Source organism: Pinus tabuliformis, chromosome 1_1, assembly GCF_031772625.1.
Source record: "Pinus tabuliformis cultivar Carrire ecotype Pingquan chromosome 1_1, CPIR1, whole genome shotgun sequence".
Lineage (NCBI taxonomy): Eukaryota > Viridiplantae > Streptophyta > Pinopsida > Pinales > Pinaceae > Pinus > Pinus tabuliformis.
The window spans coordinates 23,930,677-23,953,612 of record NC_142297.1 but is presented as its reverse complement, the minus strand read 5'-3'; positions in this window follow the sequence as shown (position 1 = coordinate 23,953,612).

Genomic DNA, 22,936 nt, shown 5'->3' with positions numbered 1-22,936 from the left:
TCCCAGCATTCAAATTGAGCTCGTGATAGCTCGTTGGAAATCCCTGGATGTTGGCTATCCAACCCAAGTGGAATTTTTCACTTTGGAGCTCATTTGCCCCTCCAAAACTTCATTCTCCCAGAAGTACTTCCTGCTGGTGCAAAAGGTGGCAGAAAGGTGGTTTTCATGGTATTTTTGGGCCTTTTGATCATCCAGAACTTGATAAAATGCTTTGGAAATACTTGAGCATGCATAAATTACCATGAAAAACCCAAAAATATAAATTTTCCCTCCAGCAAGTGTCCCAATCAAAAGCGAGCGCGTCGACGCACTACTCGTATAGCTGAAAAATCTGTTTTGGGACCAAAAAATTTCAAAATGACAAAAAATTCTCCGAATTTGCTCAAATTCGGAGCGAAGACCATCCATCATGTATCATGCCAAGCCAGCAAAGCCTTGGCCAAAATCTAGAGTGGATTAGGTGTTTCACGGCGCTTCAGTGTCCTCCTGGTGTATGCAGTTCAGTGGTGCAATCTCTGTCTTGGTTGTATGATGTGTTGTTGTACGCCTCCATGATGTTGCAAAATCTGTGTTGGCTTAAATGAGATGAAGAATGAGGATTTTTTTCTTTTGTTTCAAACGCCAAATGTGGGAGGAACTGTGGGAAATAGGGCCGTGTGAATAGTGGACTGTGGGAAAATGAGCTATGGGAACAACATGATTCAATTAAGTGAAGAAAATATGCTTGAGTCAAGTGAAATTAAGGATGTGAGCACAGTCACTTGACTGTATGGAATTTTGGAATATATAACTGATATGAAGGATGGAAAGTGGTAACAAATGGCAAGTGTTAGGGATGGGATATAGGGAAATAGGAGAGGGACGAAGTGATATGAGTGATTTTAAAGGGAATAGGGAAAAGGGAGGCATTGTATGATGATATGACAGTAGTGGGGAAAGGAAAATACAAGTGAGATATGGAATGTTTTGGCACCAAATTCAAATTCTAAAACTTCAAATTCAAACCCTAAAGAGGCATTTCTTTACAAGAGAGTAGGGTTTGTGTTTTTCAACATTCATACTCTTACAACCGATCTTCAAACAACTCCAAACACTGACCAAAGATAATAGCAAGATGATTTAAACTTACAGGAGGCAAAGGAGACTGAGAGAATTTGAATTTTGAAGAGCAGTGGCAAAAATTTTGTGTTCTGGCCCAATGCGTAGCGCTCCTTATATGCGTAGCACCCGTGTTATTTTGCAAAGGCAGGGGAAGCTATATGTGTAGTGCCCCTTATATGGGTAGCACCATTTTGCAGGAGGCTTTTGGAGGCCTTCCCGGTGTCCAAATTGGGCGCAAGATAGCGCGTTGGAAAGGTATTTGAGTCTAATTTCCACAAAAATTGTAATTTTTCAATTTTGAGCTCAGTTTCCTTGTCAAAAATCAAATCTCCCAATACTGGTCAAAATGTGCCAAATGAGGCTGCCTCAAGGTAGAGTGTTGTTGCAGTCAACTTTTGAATGCCTTCCTCAACTCCAAATTGAGCTCATGATAGCTCATTGGAAATATATTGTTGTCTAGTATCCTTTGACTCATCAAGAAAGTTATTTGGCCAACCAAGCTAGGAGAAAAATTGATTTCCCCAAGGTCTCTTCATAGGTGCATCAATTCTCCCGAGGCGATTGTATTTTTGACATTTGTCTAAAACCATGAAACCTGTGTAAAAATTGAAGGAGGTTTTTCTTCCTTGGCATGTTTAGAACAAAAAAATTGCTCAGTTTTCCAAAATTAATCTTTTATTGCTCTGAAACATCATTTGAGTGAAACCTATCCCGATGTGTGAAACAAGGGATTTTGTCAAAATGAAGCGAAATGAAGGGGATAAGGGGCTTCTAAATTCTTGGGGAAATTTTTGGAAGTAGGGAGGGATGTTAGGAAGTAGGGTAAAGTGGAATCTCAGAGATCGAGTGAGGGGAAGGGGTCCAAAAGGGAAAAACACAGGCCTAGCCTAGAAAATTGCCAAGTTGTGGCAAGAAACTAGGGTTTGTGGAAAAATGAGGGATTTTGGGAATCTCAGTGATGGGAAGTGTTTAATAAGGTAAATTAATGATAGGGGGAGGTGTATGAACATCATGATACAAATTTTTTCAATGATTTGACCATCCAAGAGAAATTACCTCCAAAACCCTAGGAGAGGGAAATGGACCTTACCAAGGCACAACTGAAGCATGAATAAGCTGTAAAATGACCCAATGAAACTTGACATGATGATGATAACCCTCTGAATGATGATACACTCAGCTGAATGATGACATGGACTGCCATTTGGACAAATTTTAAAAGAGTGAAAACAAACCCTAGACCTAATGCCTAGTGACCAAATTTTGCTTTAAGACTCTTTGAAATGACAAAATTGAACTTGACACCTTAAAATCACTTTGTAAGAGAATATTTGATGACTGGAGGAAGGCTACAAAGGCTGACACTAACAAATCCTATGATCCCAGCGAAAGAGCAATCATTTCACCCACAGGAGAAATCCTCTATTTAATTAATGCCGAGTCCACTGAAAAGATGTTGCAAGCCCCTACTATTACACAACTCATCCTTTTTCTCATGAAAGCCTGATAAAAGCTCATCAAAATCTATATTTTACTAAAAGATCCCAGACTCTTGAACTTTTCCTAGCTATAGACAATGCTCTGCCTAAAAGAAACCCTCCTTATGACTCATCCATGTTCCTTGATAGAACCAATCAAATCACCACTATTTTTTCCTATCTTCTTGGTTATAACTCTGATCAATATGTTAATGATGCCATCCTAGGTTTCTTGTCTATCTTTTCTGCTGATTCCAAACCCACTGTTATTTATAATTTCAACCAATTCCTAGCTGAAGCGATACATAAGCAATTTGTCCAGTTTAATACTGAAGAAGTATTCAAGTATTCTTCAGTACTTGTATACCATTTTATATATTTTTAGGGAGACAAATTTCCATTTACCTTACAGAATCCAGACAAGGAAGGAAACCAGAAATTATTGATATTTTGGAATACAATGGGAATGAAGGAGAAAGAAGAGTTTATGTATAAAAAATTCATAGAATTGTTTATTCATATAGCTATTAATCTTATGAGCAACACTCCAGTACCAAGAATCAGTGATGAAATTGTGAAAGTGTTGCAACTAGTTGATCAAGCCACAACAGGAGATTGCTATCTTTACCAAAACTACACATAAATCAGGGTTTATGGTTGTGAGCTTCCACCCTACAAACTTCAAAAGTACCTCCCCATCAGAATATTTTCACTGGAATATATTAGGCAAAGGTTAAATGCAGATGAAGTACACTTTGTGGCAGCAAAGAAGAAATCTCAATTCAACCTAAAAGCTCAGGTTGGTCCATTCATTTGCAATACCAGAGCAGCAGGAGAAGAAGCAAATAGGTTACTAAAGGAAATGAAGTTTGGTCTTAATTTCACTTGGTCTTTTGACCCAATGGGAGTGATTTCTAAACTTAGGGTGGAAAATAATTTTATTGCATATCACCACACAACCAGGACTGAAATAAAACAATACAAAAATTAGTTTGAATGGACAGAGAACACCCTCCAAGAAGCTGAAGAGTAGGCAATTTCTACTTCAAATGTACAAACTCCACTTGCATAGGAAAAGACAACCAAAAGAGGAAGGGAAGAACAATCTTCCCCTATAACTGAAGCATCAAGCCAGGGCTTTAGGATTGTGCATAGAAAGAAGAGACCTAGGATCTCTGTGATTGTTGGTGCAACACATGAGTCTTAGAAAACCACATTTGATGGACTTGGAGAAACTATGCTCTATACATAGTTAGTGGACAGGCTACCCAGTCCCCAACGCATTCCACTACTTCTCAGGAACAACAAGAAATTCAGACCAGTGGAAGGATTCAGAAGGACAAGGAGGAGGAAATATTTCATGTTTTCAGTGAGATTAAAAAGAGAAATGAAGAATTGAAGTTGAACACCTATACCCAATTCTGGAACCATTCTTCCTGCTCTCAAGACAAACTTCTTTCAGTATTTGACTATGAGAAGGGAAAGATGTAGATGGATTTCTTGCAAGCCCAAATTCCACAACGTAAGACTGCTGCACATTATTAGAAGCATACTTATTTTGAATTTAATGTAAAGGATGTGCATCCAATTGATCAAATTGAGATGCACAAACAAACTGGTCAGTTGATTTCTTCCAATTTGACTAAAAATGCCGTGAGTTTGTCAAATTTGTAGGTCACCTTAGCAAACACATAGTCACAACTCAAGGTGGAGAAAGTCTCCTGATTGGCAAAGGACATAAAGATAAAATCTTTAGAAGATCTGGTGCTCAAGATGGGATATGATCCCTCCAACATAAATGCTGCAGAAGAACTAATTAAGAAGAAAAATACTGAAGTTGCAGCATTAAAGAAGCAGCTCAAATTTCCAGCTTCTGAGGACCCGATGGCTAAAGAGATTGAAGAAACTGAAACTTAGAAATCTAACATGATGAAACTCATCATGGAACAAAATCTGAAAATATAATAGATGGAAGAGCAGATGGAGAAACTGGTCAAGGAGAAAGAGGAATTTGTCAAAAGAGCTCAAACTCTAATGGATGTAGTACCCCTTGCAGTAATCCCTGTAACCAGGGTTTCTACTTCGGCCACAACATCAACTACAGGTAGAGTAGAAGGAGTTGAACAACTTGCTGAAGCTGTTCAGAACCTGTCTATTCAGGTAGGAGAAATCAAGGAGTTGTAAAATGAACTCAACAAGCTACAACATATGAAAACAATTGCAGACACTTCAAATGCAACTGAGTTGCAGAGAGAAAAAGGTCAGATTGAAACATTATAGAGGGAACTTAAAGAATCTTACCTTGGAAACAAATTGGGTTTGGCAAGGGAAATTCTGTGGGAAGAAATTACTGAATCAATTAAGGATATCTGGCCCTATATCAAGATAGTATTTGATCAAAAAGACCTCTTGGAGAAAGCTCAACAAGCTATTGAAACTATTTCTAAAGAGCTTGAGGATATGCCAGAAATTTCTTTTGATATAATCAAGTTCCTCAATTCTAAAGACAACTATGAGCTTGAAGAATTAGGGATAAATGATAGGACAACAACTATACTAGAAGTAAAGAAGATCATTACCAAGAATAACCTCATCCTTCAGTTGGAAGAAAAGTGCAGCAGTGTGAATACAATAGTTCAACGATTTTTTAGCAGGTTAGAACCCTTGACCAGCAAGGGTTTGCCATCTATGCTTGTGATAAATGAAAAATTAATTCCTATTGAGGATTATGTTCGAAATCTTATAGAGGTAGGCACCAATGTAGCTTCAGTTTCAAACATAAGAGGTGCAGCAACACCAAGAGTGGTGCTAAATGCACTCAGGGACACCTTCTTCATTTTAAATGAAGTCAGACATATATTTTTAGTAAAACCCACTTTTACAAAATATACAGAGATGGATGAAGTTTACAGAAGGGTAACCAAGATATCTATCCCAGATAAGAAACACTGGGAAGAATTAATTGATTTACTTGACTAGAGGGTGATCAAAAAACATTCAGCCTTTACAAGAACAATCATCACAAGTATATCAGTTCTCAATTTTTTTAGCAACAATCATCAACAACTCAGCACCAAAATAGTGCCAAATCAGCTAGCAGTTTATGTTAGCGATTTTGTAATTATCTATTTTTGTAAAGAAGTTTAAGATATTTTCTCAGTTATCAGATTGTATAAATAACTCTCTTTCATGAGTTATTAAAGGTTGCACCCTTGAAGAAACATTTCTAAACATTCAATGTGCTTGAGTTTTCTGAATCATTAATACAAAAGCAAATGGATTCTGAATTCTGATTCATACAATTTCGTTTTTCTGTAAGTTTTTCTTGTTTTATTTCACAGTGTTTTCTTCATATTCTTATGTTTTAAAAGATAACTAGGTAGGAGTCATTGTGTTTCAATTATTCTTATAAGCTTTTGAAGTGATCATCTATAAAGAGAATGCATTATATAAACTGTTTGTTTTATTAATTCCCTCTAAATCATAAAATCATTAGCATCTATTGTAAGCTTAAGCATATTTTGTTAAACCTTTTGAACATAGTTTAAATTTCAATTTGAAAACTGTGATAGTCATACCATCTTTCTATTTCTGCTCACCACCATGCAAGCTATATCACTGTGTGAATTTTAATAGTAGCCCTCTTTTTGGGCTTTCCTTCACTGAGGGGGATGCCCTGCGATACGCAATTAGCACTTTATCATAAACTGCCTCTTTTTTTGGATTTGGCCTCCCGATTGCCAATTTGTGCCACTGCGCTGTCAACATGGGCCAATGGTCTGTGCATTTTGGTCGAGGGTCCTCCTTGTTCCTTGCTGACAAAAAATTGCCATTTTTTAGAGGTTATTTCTGATAAGCTCGACATTCACAAGACTTTAAACTTTGGCATGAGTTTCTTTACAGAGTTTGGGTAACTTTAAGAGGATTTAAGGATCCAATTCGGATCACCTAACATGCTCCTCTCCTTCAAAAAGTGTTCTCCTCAACGCTTGAGTAGTTCTGGATGCTTCTGTATAAAATTATCATCCTCCCATGTGGAATCTTCAACGGGTAAGTTCTTCCACTTGATGAGATATTATGAAATTGATTCATTTCATAACTGTCAATTTCTCGTTTCTTTAGCTGCTTTAGGTTCCAATATGATTTTTCCTTCCTCATCAAGTTCTAGAAATATTGTTTGAACTGAAATCTTGTCATCTATAACCTTCTTTAAACATGAAACATGGAAAACTAGGTGCACTCGGGAAGCTACAGGAAGCTCCAATTTGTATGCCATAGTACCTATCTTTTGCAACACCTTGTACATACCATAATACTTCGGTGATAATTTATTATCCTTCTTGGATTTCTTGAGGGAAATTTGTTGATATGGTTGTAGCCATAGGAATACCCAATCACATACATCAAAACTTCTTTCACTGTGATGCTGATCTGCCTGTTGTTTCATTCTATTTTGCGCCAAGGTGAGGTCATCCTTTAAGAGTTGGAGAACTTGTTGCTAATGCTCCGTGTGATCTTCCACTACTTGAACCTTAGAATTTTCTCTTAAATATGATGTGATGGATGGTGGATGATATCCATAAAGTGCCATAAATGGGTTCACTTTTGGTGCAGTATGGAAGGAAGTGTTATACCACCATTCATCCAGAGGCAACCATTTGACCCATTGTGTCTATTTATTAGATACAAAGCAGCGAAGATATCCTTCCAAATATTTGTTTACTATCTCAGTTTTCCCATCAGATTGAGGATGATAAGATGAGCTATGAACTAACTAAGTACCAAGACAAGAAAATAATTATGTCCAAAAATTTCTAGTGAAAATGGGATCTCTGTCGCTTAAAATAAGCTTTGGGTTTCCATGTAGTTTTTGAATTGTTTCCATAAATGCATTATAAACTATACTTGCTTTAAATGGATGAAATAATGAAGAAAAGTGTGCATACTTGGTAAGTTTTTCAACTACCACCATGATAACACTCTTTCCTTCGAACTTGGGTAAACCTATGATAAAATCCATTGAAAACTCCTCCCGACATTGGCTTGGAGTCGATAAACGTTGTAATAGTCCCGGGGTCTTAATTGTTTCAACTTTATTTTGTTGGAAAACCCAACATTCCACCACAAACTTTTGAATATCTGATTTAAGGCCATCCCAAAAAAAATCCTTCCTAACCTTGTGGTAGGTTTTTAGAAATCTTGAGTGCCCTCGTAAGGCAGAGGTGTGCAATTCCATAAGAATGTTTTGTTTGAGTTGGGAATTCTTACATAGGTATAACCGATCCTTGTACCATAATGAATCATTTTTCCAGCTAAATGTATCAGATGTACTGGGATCTTGTTGTATCTTTTGAATGAGTGCCCACACTTCCTCGTCATTCTTCCATTTATCCCTTGCTTCGTTTATCCAATTTGGTTGGATAATAGAAATGGCGCAAAGAAATGCTTCCACATCCTCATCCTTTCTTGAGAGTGCATCTGCCACAACATTTTGCTTTCCTTTTTTGTAGATGATTTCAAATTCATAGCCCAACATCTTTGTGACCCATTTTTTAATAGTGAGCTTCTTGAGCTCCCTATATTATGGACACATGCACCATGATCCATCCTTCTTGTGAACCAATACTACTAGAGAAGAGAAAGAACTTTGACTAGGTTGAACTATACCAGCCTCTAGCATTTCTGCAACCATACATTCAATTTCACTCTTTTGTACATAGGGATATCTATAAGGCCTGATGTTTGGAGGAACACCTTGTGGAATCAAATTGATAACATGATAATGATCACGAATAGGTGGGAGGCCTTTGGGAGTCTCAAATACCTTGGAATGATTTTCCAAGGCTTTTTGGAGATTTGGAGAAATGGATGATTTCGATGTGGGAACCTCTAGTGAACATAATTGTGCAATTATGCCTCATTATTATTTCTTTAGAAGCTTTGTCACTCCATTAGAGCTGATTATATTTCCCGATTTCCCTACGATGCCCCTTAGTTCAACTTCCTTTCCTTCTAAAGAAAATTTCATGAAAATTTCTTGAAAATTGAAAGCTATTGTACCCAAGGATTGTATCCATTGGACTCCTAGTACAATATCAGCACCACCCATTGGAATGGAAAGCATTGGGCTATTAAATACATATTCTCACATGGATAGCTTGATATTATGGCACTTTCTTAAGAAATTTATGGTTCCTCCACTTGCAATCATCACTTGACACTCTAATGTTGGATATAGGAAGCAATTCAATTCCTTGGATATCTTACAATGAATAAAATTATGGGTACTTCCCAAATCGATCAACACTATTACCTTTTTCTTCTTGATATGCCCTTCTATCTTGATAATTTGAGGAGTGGTAATTCCAGCCAATGGATTACAAGATATGGTCGGATTCATTTCTTCTTTTTCTAGGGTTTGTCCCTGGTGTATATCCTCTTCTTTCGACGTTTCTTGTTCCTTTTCTTCCTCCTCTTCACAATCTATGTAAAATAATTTCTTCTTGGAACACTTATGACGTTTAGTGTATTTTTTATCACAACTATAGCAAAGCCCTTTTTAACTTTTTTCTTCCAATTGTTGTGGTGTCAACCTTGTAGGTTGTGGATGGCTAGGGGTAGAAACACTTCCATTTTTATGATTGTGAGTGGTAGGCTTCCTTGTTGCCATAATTTGGCTTTCCATTCTTCTTGCCAACTTGAATGCCTTCTCTAATGAATTTGGTTCCCAAAGGTGAACCTCATGTTGGATGTTATCTTTTAAAGTCCCTATGAACACATCAATCCTATGCTCCTCTAGAATATCTTTTACCCTTATATTCAATTTTTGGAAGTCCTCAATGTGCTCCATCATTGAACCATTTTGTTTGAGATTTATCAATTGGCTAGAAAAAGTGTTTCTTTTCGTATCCTCATAATGTGCTATCATTTCATCTATAAAAATAGCTCAAGTGACAATTTTTTTATGAGAGCAAAGCCATTGATACCATACAAATTGATTTGGTTCCAAATATAAAGTTGCAATGCGTACTAATGAGCCCCAGAAATGGGTAATTATATGGACTCATTTTGCCTCTTAATTAGACTTAATCCACCATTCTCATTAGTTTATTGCATATTTTTGAATATATTTATGCTAATAGAGTATATTGGGTTAGTCATTTCACCATGTAGTATAATGTGTGCTTTATGAAGTTCTTTTGGTCAATTTTGGACAAAGTTAATGGATTTATGAGAAAATGGCAGAAAATACTCGAGTAAAATAGGGAAGAGGATTTGTATGGGGGTGTCCCATTCATTTATGACCCCTTTCCTTGAATCCTCCATCAGCAACTCGAAGCACAAAGGTCCACATTGATGCATCCAAGGGGCAACCGAGCAAGTAAAGAAGGACTATTGTTTATCTCCAAATCTGGGAAGCTGAGCTCCTTGATTTTAGGAGGACTATTGGAGGACTCAATTTGTATGAATAGGGGGGCTTAGAGCCTCAGTAGGTTAGCCAGTCATTAGTAGAATTTCGTACCTTTTTACAGTACTTGTTTAGCTCATTTTCAAGCTTCCTTTTTGAGAATAGTTCATGTAATGTGACTTTTACTTTTGATAATGGAGATGAAACAATTTTTGAGCCAGCACTAATCTCTTTCAGAGGGTTGAAGCTCTTGGGTTAGGGCCCAACACAAGCTGCCCAACACCCCTTGCTTTGTACTTATATTTTTTTGCTTCAATTCATGAGTTAATTTTAGTTACATAGATTCATTTTACTTTGTTTAGATTAGATTTCTTTTGATGGTTTGCATAACTGTTTTTGTTTTAGTTGCTCAAGTAGGTTAATGCAGTGACAGAATAAGATTCAAAAAGGCCCCTGATCTCTTTTCTCCCTTTCTGGGACTATGATTCGAGGTCAAGGCACTACTGCTACCACCAAAAACATAGTTTTGCTCTCCCATGCAATTTCTAGTGTGATGACTTGATTTGGAAAGATTAATGTATTAATTCGGATTCAGTTGCCTAGATCATTTCCTATTCTTTTACGATATATCTCTCTACATGATTTTCTGTTCAAAGGTTATTGTTCAACATTTTTTGTTTGTAGATCAGAAATTAGGTCAAGCTAGAGAAATTTATGTTTTCATGGTATAGTTAGTCCTTTCTTTGATCAGTTTTTGTAAGTAGATGTGAAGATCTCTTGAAGGACACCTCAGATCATCATACATCCATAACGCAACCAGCATTAGCTCACTTCTCACAGATTCCCCAACTCATTCGCAACATTTCACCAATCTTCCCTAATTTCTGCATTTTTCTCCATAATCGTCCCTCTTGCCATTTGAACAAATCCAACTATCATGTTCCCTCTTGATCTTCCTTGACAAGCTCTAGACACCTCAACACCTTCATCTAGCCTTCAATTACCCTTTCCCATCATTTTTCCACCTTCAAAACCTCCAAAAATAGCTCTCGACCTCCTCCTATAGATCCTCCTGTAGATCCCCTACAACCTCCTGTAGAATTCCCTGTAAGTGGTTTTTTGAAATCCGATTGCAATGGAAGTCTTCAGAAGGGTACTAGGGGCTTCTTAGGACCTCTCCACACCTTCCTCAACCTTTGCAAAAACCAAGTCCATCTTCCTTCGCCACTAAACATCTTCACAATCAAAATCTGATAAATTGCAAGCATAATAATTTCACATAAAAACACTCAAAAAATACAAAAAAATGTTCTTTTCTTATTTTCTTCTGGGAATAGCTTAAGTCGATGTGATTTACCTTTTCAGTAGTCAATGGCACTCATTTCATCAGTTTCCATCTCTTTTTCTGCAAAAGTAGGGTTAGTTGGATAAATTAGGGTTTGCTAGGGTTTGCGTTACATTTCAGTCTTCCTTCTCTTTCTGCAAATAGAATAGCCTCCGTAGAGTTAGCTTTCTTTCATCACAGTTAAAAGCTTCTTCTGAGAATTCATAGAAGTTGGCTTAAGCTCCTAGTGATCTTGTGCCAGCTGACCAAGTGACAGCCTGCAGTAAGAGCTAGTACTTGTGCATATGGCACCATCACTTCCAAGTTTGTTACGGACTACCAGGTTGATAAAAGTAAAGTAGGAAGCCCTAGGTGTTGCAGCAATATTGCTGCAATACTGGTGCTCATCGCTTTTTGGTGCCATTTTCGGGGAAGCATCAAAGTAATTTGTGATTACCGCTTTTCTTCTATTTTCTATTGCAACATTCTGCTAAGTAGTTTATTTAAGCAAAAGTAGAGTAATTGTTCCTTCTAGTTTCTGCATTTTCATTTCAATTCTGCAATTTCCATTTCAGCAAAAGTAGATTAGTCATTTCCCTGCTTTCATTTCAATTCTGCAATTTCCATTCCAACAAAAGTAGATTAGTCATTTCCTTGCTTTCATTTCAATTCTGCAATTTAATTTCAGCAAGTTTGTTTTAGTTAGTTACAATTTGTTTGTTCAATCAATTTCAGTTTTGCAGGTACAAGAAAAAAAAAAAAAAATCACCCAAAAGGATATTTCCTTTCATGCCTTGTAGGAATAGATATAATTAAGGGAAATTCCTGCCAAACACCCCCACCACATCACAAATTCACCCTTCTCTCTTCTTCAGTGGCAGTGATCCAGAAGAACCTATAGGTGAACAACTAGATATATACGAAGATTCTATAGCAAAAGAAGAGGAAGAAACCATCCCTCTTGAGATCATGGCTGAAAACAGAAACGTTAGAGGGAATGGGGAAAGTGTAGAGGGTACATTTCCCATTTGAGAGACCAATGGGGATGCTAAAATGAAGAACATAAGTCCTTCAGCCTTACCCCACTTCCATGGGTTGACTACCGAAGATCTTGATACCTTTTTGTTTGAATTTGTTGTTATCTGTCGAACCTATGACTATGCAAAAGATGAGTAGAAGTTGAAACTATTTCCTTCTACCCTCAAGGATGCAACATTGCACTGGTTCATGGGGTTACCTGGTAGCAACATCACAACTTGGGCTTAGATGCAACAAGCCTTTAATAAAAAATAACGAGACTAGTGTAGGTCAAAGGATACCAAGGAAGAAATCTTCTGAATGACCATGGGAAGCGATGAATCCTTGGAATATTATGAAGAGAGGTTTTAGCTCAATTATAAATGGGCCAGGTACACACTTGACCCCGAATCTCTAAAGTAGGTCCTGCTAAGAGGAGTCTCGGAAGACCTTCTAGATACCCTCAATTTGCTGGCTGGGGGGGGACATCTACTAACTACCTTATGAAGACATAAAGACTATGTTTAGAAACCACTCTAGAGCATCCAGAAAGAGAGGTAGGGGAAGTCAACCCCTAGCCAGTACATCCTCATCTAGTTCATCCCTTAAAGGTGAATTTGGAAATCTACTGGAAGATTTCAAGAGCGAGATGATGCAGACTCTTGCCATGCAAATGGATACCTTGCATATAAAAAGGAAACACGAAGAATCAGAAAGGGCCTTGGCCATTTTTTGTCCTAGATGCACCAGAAGGCATCCTAGGAATGAATGTCCATTGAACTCTATAGAAGTGTGTTCAGTCTATGAAGAAGACCATTCTACGAATTAGTGCCCTTCCTTGCCTAGACTTAAAGCTGCATACCAGGGGGGCGAAGGAGCCACTGAACCAAAGGAGGCCACATGGACCCAGACCTTATGAGCAGGGAATGCAAGGGACATCCCAAACATATTACAACCCCAATCAAGCCACTTCCATTCCTCCTTATGGTCCCCCTGCTCATCCTTCTTGGTCCACACCCCCTCCTTGGTCATATCCATCTCAATACCACTCTCAACTAGCCGCTCATTCATTTCACTCTTATGCTCAGCCACAACCTCAGTGGAATGCACCTCACCAGGGGTGGAGGCCTCGGTACCACTCTCCTTCCACTCTTTTGCCTCTACCACCTGCTTAACCACAACCATTTCCTCCTGCTCCACCAAGGAAACCCCAAATACCTCCTCAATCGAACCCGAACCCGAATAACAGATGGGCCGAGTAGGTATATAGTGGGGAACCATCATGCTCGATCTATGCTGTGGAGATTCAAGAGATTAACCTATGATCTGGGAAGGTTCTCCTAGATAACCAGCCACCCCCTAAGGAGGATGAGGAAGAAAAAGAGGAAAGTGAACCAAAAGTCATTCCACCCTTTCATGAGAGATTATTTGGAACAACTCAACCTATGCCATAAGAAACTGAACTTTTAGGGGAATTGAAGCAATCATGTGTAAAGATACCACTTCTCCAAGCCATAGAGGATGTGCCTATACACAACAAGATGAACAAAGAGAAGTGCTTCAGGAATCCAGGTAGGCACAGGAGAGATGGCCCAACTATCAATGTCATAGGACAACTGTCCGACCTGATGTTGAGGCCGGTAATCTGTCCGAGATATCTAGACACTAGAAGCCCTATAGTTGATGTCCATAACAATGGCACCATAACTCCCCATACCCTGATTGATCTAGGGCTGCCATTAATGTGATGACCAAGGACACTATGCTCAAGCTCAACCTTCAGGGCTCCCTGAGAAAGACCACAATAGTACTCTAGTTAGCAGACCACTCCACTATGACCCCTGAAGGGATTGTGGAAGATGTAATGGTCTCCATCGATTCTTGGGAGTACCCTGTTGATTTCCTGATTATCCAACCAAAAGAAAAGCTCACTGGGTATCCTCTCATCTTGGGCAGACCCTGTTTGGCTACTATAGATGCCTACATTAGTTTTCAAGCTGGGAACATCACAATCAAGAATGGGCATATTTCCAAATAACTAGTCCTATATCCTCCTGTCCAACCTGTGTTAGAACATGATTTACCTCTCTGGTTGGAGGAGGAAGGTGAGAATGAAGTCTATTCGACACCATTATGTGCAGTGGAAGCTACCATGGGGGGGGGGAAACCACAAACCGAGGATGATCTTATTGAAAACTTGATTTAGAATCCACCCCCCAAGGTGTTGCTATTAGAAGAGCTAGAAGAAGAAAACCAAGCCAATCCTTTAGTTGATCCCTGTGTGGCTGACCCGACCTCTCTCTAAGTTAAGAATATGGAATTCGGCCTAGAAAGAACCTTGAAAATCAACTCATCGCTATCCACCTCTCAGGAGAAAGAACTGTGAAGCTTATTAAGAAACTACTTGGATGATTTTGCTTGGAGCTATAAGGAGATGAAGGGAGTGCACCCTTCAGTCTGTACTCATCACGTTTACATTAAGGAAGATTTCAAACCAGTCAGGCATCCTCAAAAGAGGATGAATCCAAACCTTAAGGACATTTTCAAAGAAGAACTACAAAAGATACTGGATGCAGGATTCATCTACCCTATCTCTGACAGTGAATGGCTCTCTCCTTTCGTGCTAGTGCCAAAAAAAATGGGAAGTGGAGAATCTATGTCAATTATGGGGAACTAAACAAGGCCACCAAGAAGGACCATTTCCCTTTACCTTTCATAGATCAAGTGTTAGATGGCCTGGCAGGGAAGAAGTTTTTCTCCTTCTTAGATGAGTTTAGCAGGTACAACCAGATCCAAATTAGCCCAGAAGACCAAGATAAGACCACTTTCACTTGTCCTTGGGGTACCTTTGCATATTGTTTCCTTCCTTTTGGATTGTGAAATGCTCCTGCCACTTTCTAGAGAGAAGTGTTGAGTATATTTGTTGAACTGGTTCATGATGTAGTGGAAATATATATGGATGACTTTACTCCTTATTGTTCTAACTTCCAGGAAGCTTTGTCTAACATGGGAAAAGTTTTGGACAAGTGTATTGAAATGAACCTATCCCTCAGTCCTGAAAAATGTGAATTCTTGATGACTGAAGGGACCGTGCTAGGTCATATACTCTCTCAACAAGGATTATAGGTGGACTCCAACAAAATTTCCATCATCCAAAGGATCCCACCTCCTCAAAAGGTAAGAAATGTTCAAAGTTTCCTAGGTTTAACAGGGTATTATAGAAGATTCATTAAGGATTTCAGTAAGCTAGCCTCTCCATTGTTTGGTCTTTTGGGAAAAGATGTTGAGTTCATATGGATTGACAAATGTCAAGAAGCTCTGGATACCTTGAAAAGTAAATTGGTGATTGCCCCAATTTTGAGAGCTCCAAACTAGGCCCTGCCTTTCCATATTCATATAGACGCCTCAAACAAAGTGATAGGAGAATTCTTAGGGCAAGTTGATGAGAATCTCCCTTATGCCATATATTTGGTAAGTAAAAACTTGTTGAAGGTAGAATTAAACTACAATGTAACCGAAAAGGAGCTCCTAGCTATAGTCCATTCCATAAATAAGTTTAGACACTACATCACCGGCTATCAAACATTTGTACACACTGATCATGCTGCAATTAGGTATTTAATGAACAAACCAGATGTAAATGCTCACATTATTAGATGGTTTCTTTTATTGCATCAATTTGATTTAACCCTTGTTAATAAGCCAGGTAAGGAAAATGTTGTTGCTGATCTTTTGTCTAGAATAGATCCGCCTACAAGTGAAGAAGGAATGGTGGATGATCAAATGCCAGATGAACACCTATTTTCTATCTCATTACTCTCTCCATGGTTTGTTTATATAGCAAATTACTTGGTTTCCACACAGTTTCCGCCACACCTATCCTTAAAATAGAAGAGAAAGATCGTGAGGAGAAGTGCCCCTTTCACTTGGATTGGGGGCAATCTCTTCAAACTTGGCCCAGATCAGGTTTTGAGAAGATATGTCAGGGAGGAGGAAGTTTTTGACATTCACCTGACCTGTCATGATGGGCCCTGTGGGGGCGATTTTGTAGCAAAGAGGAATGCCTTCAAAATTCTAAAAGTAGGTTACCATTGACCCACTCTTCATCAAGATGTAAGGCAATATATCAGCCAATGTGATTGGTGTCAAAGGATGGGGAAACCTACTCCAAGGGATGAGATGCCCCTACAACCTCAAGTGACTTTCGAGCCATTTGAGAAGTGGGGCATGGACTTTGTGGGTCCTGTCAACCCTCTTTCAAAGTAGAAATATTACATCATCGTGTGCACTGATTATCTAAAAAAATGGGTAGAAACAAAGGTGATCAAGGTAGCAACAAAAGAAAAAGTAGTCTAGTTTTTAAGATAGAATATATTCTATAAGTTTTGATATCCAAAAGAATTAGTCATAGATCAAGGGATTCAATTTACCTCTAATCTAATTGAAGACCTACTCACACATCACAAAATAAAGAACAAAACTTCCACCCCTTACCATCCACAAGAAAATGGACAGGTGGAAGTCACTAACAGAGCTTTGGAAGGGATTTTGACCAAGGTAGTGAGAAATAGTAGAAAATATTGGGCAGATCAATTGGTTGAGGCCACCTGGGCCTATAACACCACCTGGAAGACCACTACAGGGTTCACACCCTATGAGTTGGTCTATGGGAAGAAGGCTTTTCTATCAATAGAATTTGAATATAACACACTAAGGATGGTAGCTCAGCTCGACCTAGATCTCAGCCATGCAAAAAAGGAAAGGTTACTCCACCTAAATGGATGAGATGAACAAAGATTGCAGGCCCTTCTCCACTCAGAGGTAGTCCAGATTTAAAGAAAAATATGGCATGATAGACACCTCAAAGAGAAACAATTCTAGGAAGGTGACTGGGCATTGCTGTATGATTCAAGGTATAAAGATTTCAAGGGAAAACTAAGGACAAGACGGCTGGGACTGTACACAGTAGAAAGGTGCAATGGCAATCGTTCATTTCTGATCAGGACCATCGATGAAGAATCCATCCCCATGCTTATCAATGGGCATAGGTTGAAAATTTACAGGAAGCTCCTCTCCAAGCAAGAATTCATTGAGAATCTGAGTAAAACAATGTTGGTAGTGGAGAAAGTCTCTGCCTCCACTCCACCCACACCCTAAACAAAAAAAAAAAAAAAAAAAAAACAACAACAACCAGAAAAGAAAAATGAGGAGAATAAAATATCCCTGGGTGAAAACCTCCCCTTGGAGGTGCCTAGGACAGGCAGTGAGGGTGAAAACCTCCTGGAGGGGCCCTAACTGTCTCTAAAAAAAAAGGAGAGAAAAAATAAAAAAAAGCAACAGAAAAATTAACTCCTTTTGAATGAATTGCAGATTGTAGGAGGGCCACAGAAGAAAAAGGGACACGACCGAGCTGAATACACCTCTGATAGACCATTTCTCCATCTCTATTATCTTTTCCTAGTCCCTAGTCTCACTTGTTCTGGAAAACTATGCATCCTACAAGAGGCTCTGTGCATTCTACAGGAGGCTCCTGTAGAGATCACGGAGAGCTTGAATTCAAGTCAAGAAAAAGATCAAAGGGATAGAAACATGTCCAGAAGAATTGTGGACCCCCCTACCACCATTCATCCTCCTAACTCTCCATTACATACCTACACCATTGCATTTCCACTCGCTTCTTTTTTCCCTGCACATAAAACACAGAAATCCTGTTTCTTTTGTTTTTTTTGGAAAATGAAGAATAAACAAGAAGAATCCTTAAATTAACTCTTACCTAGTGCATACCAGCTGCTTTTCCTTGACTAATAGAACCTTCCTCAACTACCTCTCCAGTCCCTACTCAAGCCTCAACCAAAAGTTTTAGAGGGAGAAGTAGCTACAGGAAATCCTGCAGGATTCCTGTAGCAACTGATCCCCTTAAAAATCGAGTTCCAGAGGTAGGGTCAGTGAAGCCACAGATGTATAAAATGCACAAAGAGCCCGGTCCTCATTGAAGATCACCAATATGAGATAGCTGAGCCACCAATTCAAAAGCCACGGGCACCAACAGTAGAAATCCATGGATAGAACGCCAAATTCTGAGCATGCAATAGCGCGGTAGCACACAATTCTCGACTAACAGGTAAGTGACTAAACTCGTTCCTCTATTACATGAGTATAATCTAAAAACTGCATGGACAAGTGAGATGGTTGCAATTAAATGAGATCAGTGGCCAACTAACTAGCCACCCTCATCCAGTTCAAACAATGCTCAGTGGGTGCAATCGGCATGTGTGTAAGTCAACTCGAAAAAAATCTCAAAACAGGTAGTGGCGGCATCTAACAGGAATGGTGGAAATAATTGCGGTAGGTGGCATAAAGGTTTCATCATGACACTAAGTAGGGACCAACGGTCGAGATGAGGGTAACGTACCCTTCCTACCACCTCACCTCATCACCGCAGAACGCTCTTGTAAGCTTAAGTACACTACAGGCGACCACCTTCACCACCTTTGTTCTCATTTGTGTCGATGAACTCTCGACTGTAGAAACCTACCTACCACCTCTAGAGCCTTGAAACAGTCGATCTCTATCATTTTCAGGATCCTTCCACTTATCGAGCTCTACAGGAGAAAAAACATAGTCCTACAGGAGCCTTTCTACAGGATGGCCAGTGAGCAGCACTACAGAGGAAAACTCAGGATTTCATGACAAATTCGGGCTAAAAAAGGTAGTCTCAGTAAAACCCACTTTGAATTTCCATATATATATAAAAGGTGGTGTGATTCCAAGCGAGGTATTGAGTTGAAAAGGGAAGGAAAGTGAGAACAGAGTCTGCCTATGTTTTTAAAATATATATATATCTCTCTCTCTCTCTATATATATACATATATACACACACACATATATATCTATATATATATATATATATATATATATATATATATATATACAGTTTCTCCATTTTCTCTTTGCACTGAAAGACAATCTCCTTCTCCTTTGTGGTATTCTCCTATGTAAATAAATGATGCAACTCTAGAAAATCAAGCCTGTAAAGAGTGAATTTGCGTTGGGTATCTGCTTCTTTTGAAAAAGGAAAAAACATAGTTCTGCATGTTCTCTGTTTTTTTAAGATATTGTTTCCCTCAAACAAACAAAGAAGTAATGTGAGTCTAGAGAACGGATTTTTGAAGGAAGGAAAGTTGAAATTTGTTTAAAAAAAGAAAAAAGAACACAAAAACTATTTCCTTGTTTCTTGAAAGGAAACCTCAGTTGTTCCTCTGTTTTCGGATTTGAAATGTGCTGCCTCCCTCTTCAACTGAAATATTCCAGCGGAATCTAAAACATCATGATAGGGGGATTTATGAGGAAGGAGCCTCTAAATTCAACTAAGCTACATGAACATCCAGAAGTGGTAGCCCTCTTCACTAGAGAAAATTGGATGCTTTCCTTGAAAAGTTGCATGGGTATGATGATGATGTCACAGAGGAATTTATATTGTCTTTAAAACCTCACTCAAAAATCCATGCCACTGTCAGTTTCAAGGGTCTAACTATAGAAACCACCCCAGAGATCATTATCAGGATTACAAGTCTCCCACTTGGACTACCCTGGAGCAAGGAAGAAAAACCACCGGGTCAAGTTGCCAAGAAGACCTTTTTCCAGCCTAATGAACATCCTGTGGAGGACAAGAATGGCATCAGGAGAACAAGTATACCTTACCCATGGGATGAGGTCAGTTATCAGATTATGAAATACATCTCTTGTGAAGGAAGAGACAACATAGTTTATGGGTACCATTTCAGACTGTTACATGAACTCAGATATTGCATGGACCTTCCTGCATCCAAAATACTCACTATTCCATATTTTCTCCTCCAATCCTTAATAGAATCTAGCACCAAATTGAAGGTAGGGGTTCCAAACCAATTGCCTCACCATGGGTTAATTAAATTGTTGGTGGAGGATGCCCTCCACACTTTCATAATCCCCACAGATTGGGAGATTTTTAGAAACATGACTAAAGAGGATGATATAAAAAATCTCACCTATGACCTTAGTCCGTCTGAAAGTGAAGAGAAAGAACAAAAAGGAGAAGCTGAGAAGGGAACCCATGAAGAAGAAAAGAACACTCAAATGGAAGAAGAGGAACCCCACACAGGAAAAGAAGAAAACCAGATAGAAAAAGGGAAACATGACACCACCAAAGATGAGCCTAAAGTAGAGAAGAAGAAAGAATCAAAATCAGAAAAGGGTAAAACCACAATAGAGAAAAAGAAGAGGCCAAGAACTGAAAGGAAGAAGCCTAAGATAGTTCAAAAAAAGGTTTCCACAGGAAAAACGGAAGGTAAGCAAGCAGAGGAGCAAAACAGTGAGACATTAATAAGACAACAACAGGAAAGGGAACCGTAGGAAGAAAATGAGGTATTGATCATGAGAAGGCTACTACAGGAAAGGGAAGCTCAATTAGCTTGCATGGCCAGCTAGGATATGGAGGCATTACAATGCAAGTAGCTAGCCAAATCATATGCAGTGTACCTCAAGGATGAGTGGCTCCAATTTCAGATCAAGACACTGGCCCATAGGGGCACAATACCGTTTTAGGATTATGGCCAGTTCATGAATCTATGTGATCACAGTTCAGCTGAGGACAAAGCAAAGCTGGTAGAGTTTTACTTGCAAAACATGGCCCTTACTAATATGAACCTATGGGATCCCAATGTTGTGTTAGAAGACTTGCAATTGATGGCCATGGCATTTTGGATGAGCCATGAAAAGAAAAGGGCAACAAAAATCTAGAAAATGATGGCAAAAGAGCTGAATGAACCTCTGATGATTAGAGCAGAGCCAGAAGATCCCATGGCTCTCATCTATGCCCACCAACACCTTGAAGCTAATCCTAAAAGTGTCCCCAAATATGTTGATAAGCAGGCCCAGGCTATTGCACATTTCAGGGACATGGAGAGATTGTTTGGAGATGACTGCATTCATGCCTGCATAAGAAGGTGGAACACATTGCCACATAGCCTACAGATCCAAGAGTATTACTCCCCAAATAGGATGAGGGAAGCCATGAGGAGAGTGCCACTATATAAGCACTCTATGCAAAGCTTGAAGGCCAATTGGATTGGCCTCAAATTCAGTCCTCCACTACTGCTAGGACTGCTGGAAGGAGTAAAAGAGGAGGAAGAATAGAAACAGTGGGAAGAGGTGGATAGAAAGGCAGGATTCCATGATAAAGAGGAAGATATCACATCAGAAGCATGGGATGTCAGGGAATCTATTAGAGCCATCAAGGATGAAGAGTTAGACTAGTTTCTCAGAGGATGAGCAACCCATTCAGTAGGGGGGTGATGATGAGCCCCAGAAATGGGTAATTATGTGGGCTCATTTTGCCTCTTAATTCGATTTAATCTACCATGCTCATTAGTTTATTGCATGAATTTGAATATATTTATGCTAATAGAGTGAATGGGGTTAGTCATTTCGCCATGTAGTCTAATGTGTGCTTTATGCAGATTTTTTGGTCAATTTTGGACAAAATCAAGGGATTTATGAGCAAATGGTAGCAAATACTCGAGGAAAACAGGGAGCACAATTTGTAGGGGGGTGTCTCCTTCATTTATGACCCCTTTCCTAAAATTCTCCATCAACAACTTGGAGCACAAAGGTCCACATTGATGCATCCAAGGGGCAGCCGAGCAAGTAAAGAAGGACTACTGTTTATCCCCAGTTCTGGGAAGCCGAGCTCCTTGATTTTAAGAGGACTGTTGGAGGACTCCATTTGTATAAATAGGGGGATTGGAGCCTCAGTAGGTTAGCCAGTCATTAGTAGAATTTTCTCACTTTTGTGCAACACTTGTTTAGATCATTTTCGAGCTTCCTTTTTGAGAACAGTTCATGTAATGTGACTTTTACTTTTGATAATGGAGATGAAATAGTTTTTGAGCCAGCACTGATCTCTTTCAGAGGGTTGAAGCTCTTGGGTTAGGGCCCAACCCAAGTTACCCAACACCTCTTTCGTTGTACTTATATGTTTTTTCTTCAGTTCATGAGTTAATTTCTATTACATAGATTCATTTTACTTTGTTTAAATTAGGTTGCTTTTGATGGTTTGCATAGTTGTTTTTGTTTTAGTTTCTCAAGTATGTAAATGCAGTAACAAAATAAGATTCAAAAATGCCAACAGCTAGCCCTGATCTCCTTTCTCTCTTTCTGGGACTATGATTCAAGGTCAAGGCACTAGTGTTACCACCAAAAACACTGTTTTTCCCTCCCATGCAATTTCTAGTGCGATGACTTGATTTGGAAAGATTAATGTATTTCTTTGGATTCAGTTGCCTAGATCATTTTCTGTTCTTTTACAATAGATCTCTCTACATGATTTTCTTTTCAAAGGTTACTGTTCAACATTTTGTGTTTGTAGATCAGAAATTAGGTCAATCTAGAGAAATTTCTGTTTTCATGGTATAGTTAGTCCTTTCTTTGATAAGTTTTTGTAAGTAGATGTTCAGATCTCTTGCGGGACACCTCAACTCACCATACATCCATAAAGCAGCCAACATTTTCTCACTTCTCATAGATTCCCCAAGTCATTCGCAACATTTCACCAATCTTCCCTAATTTCTG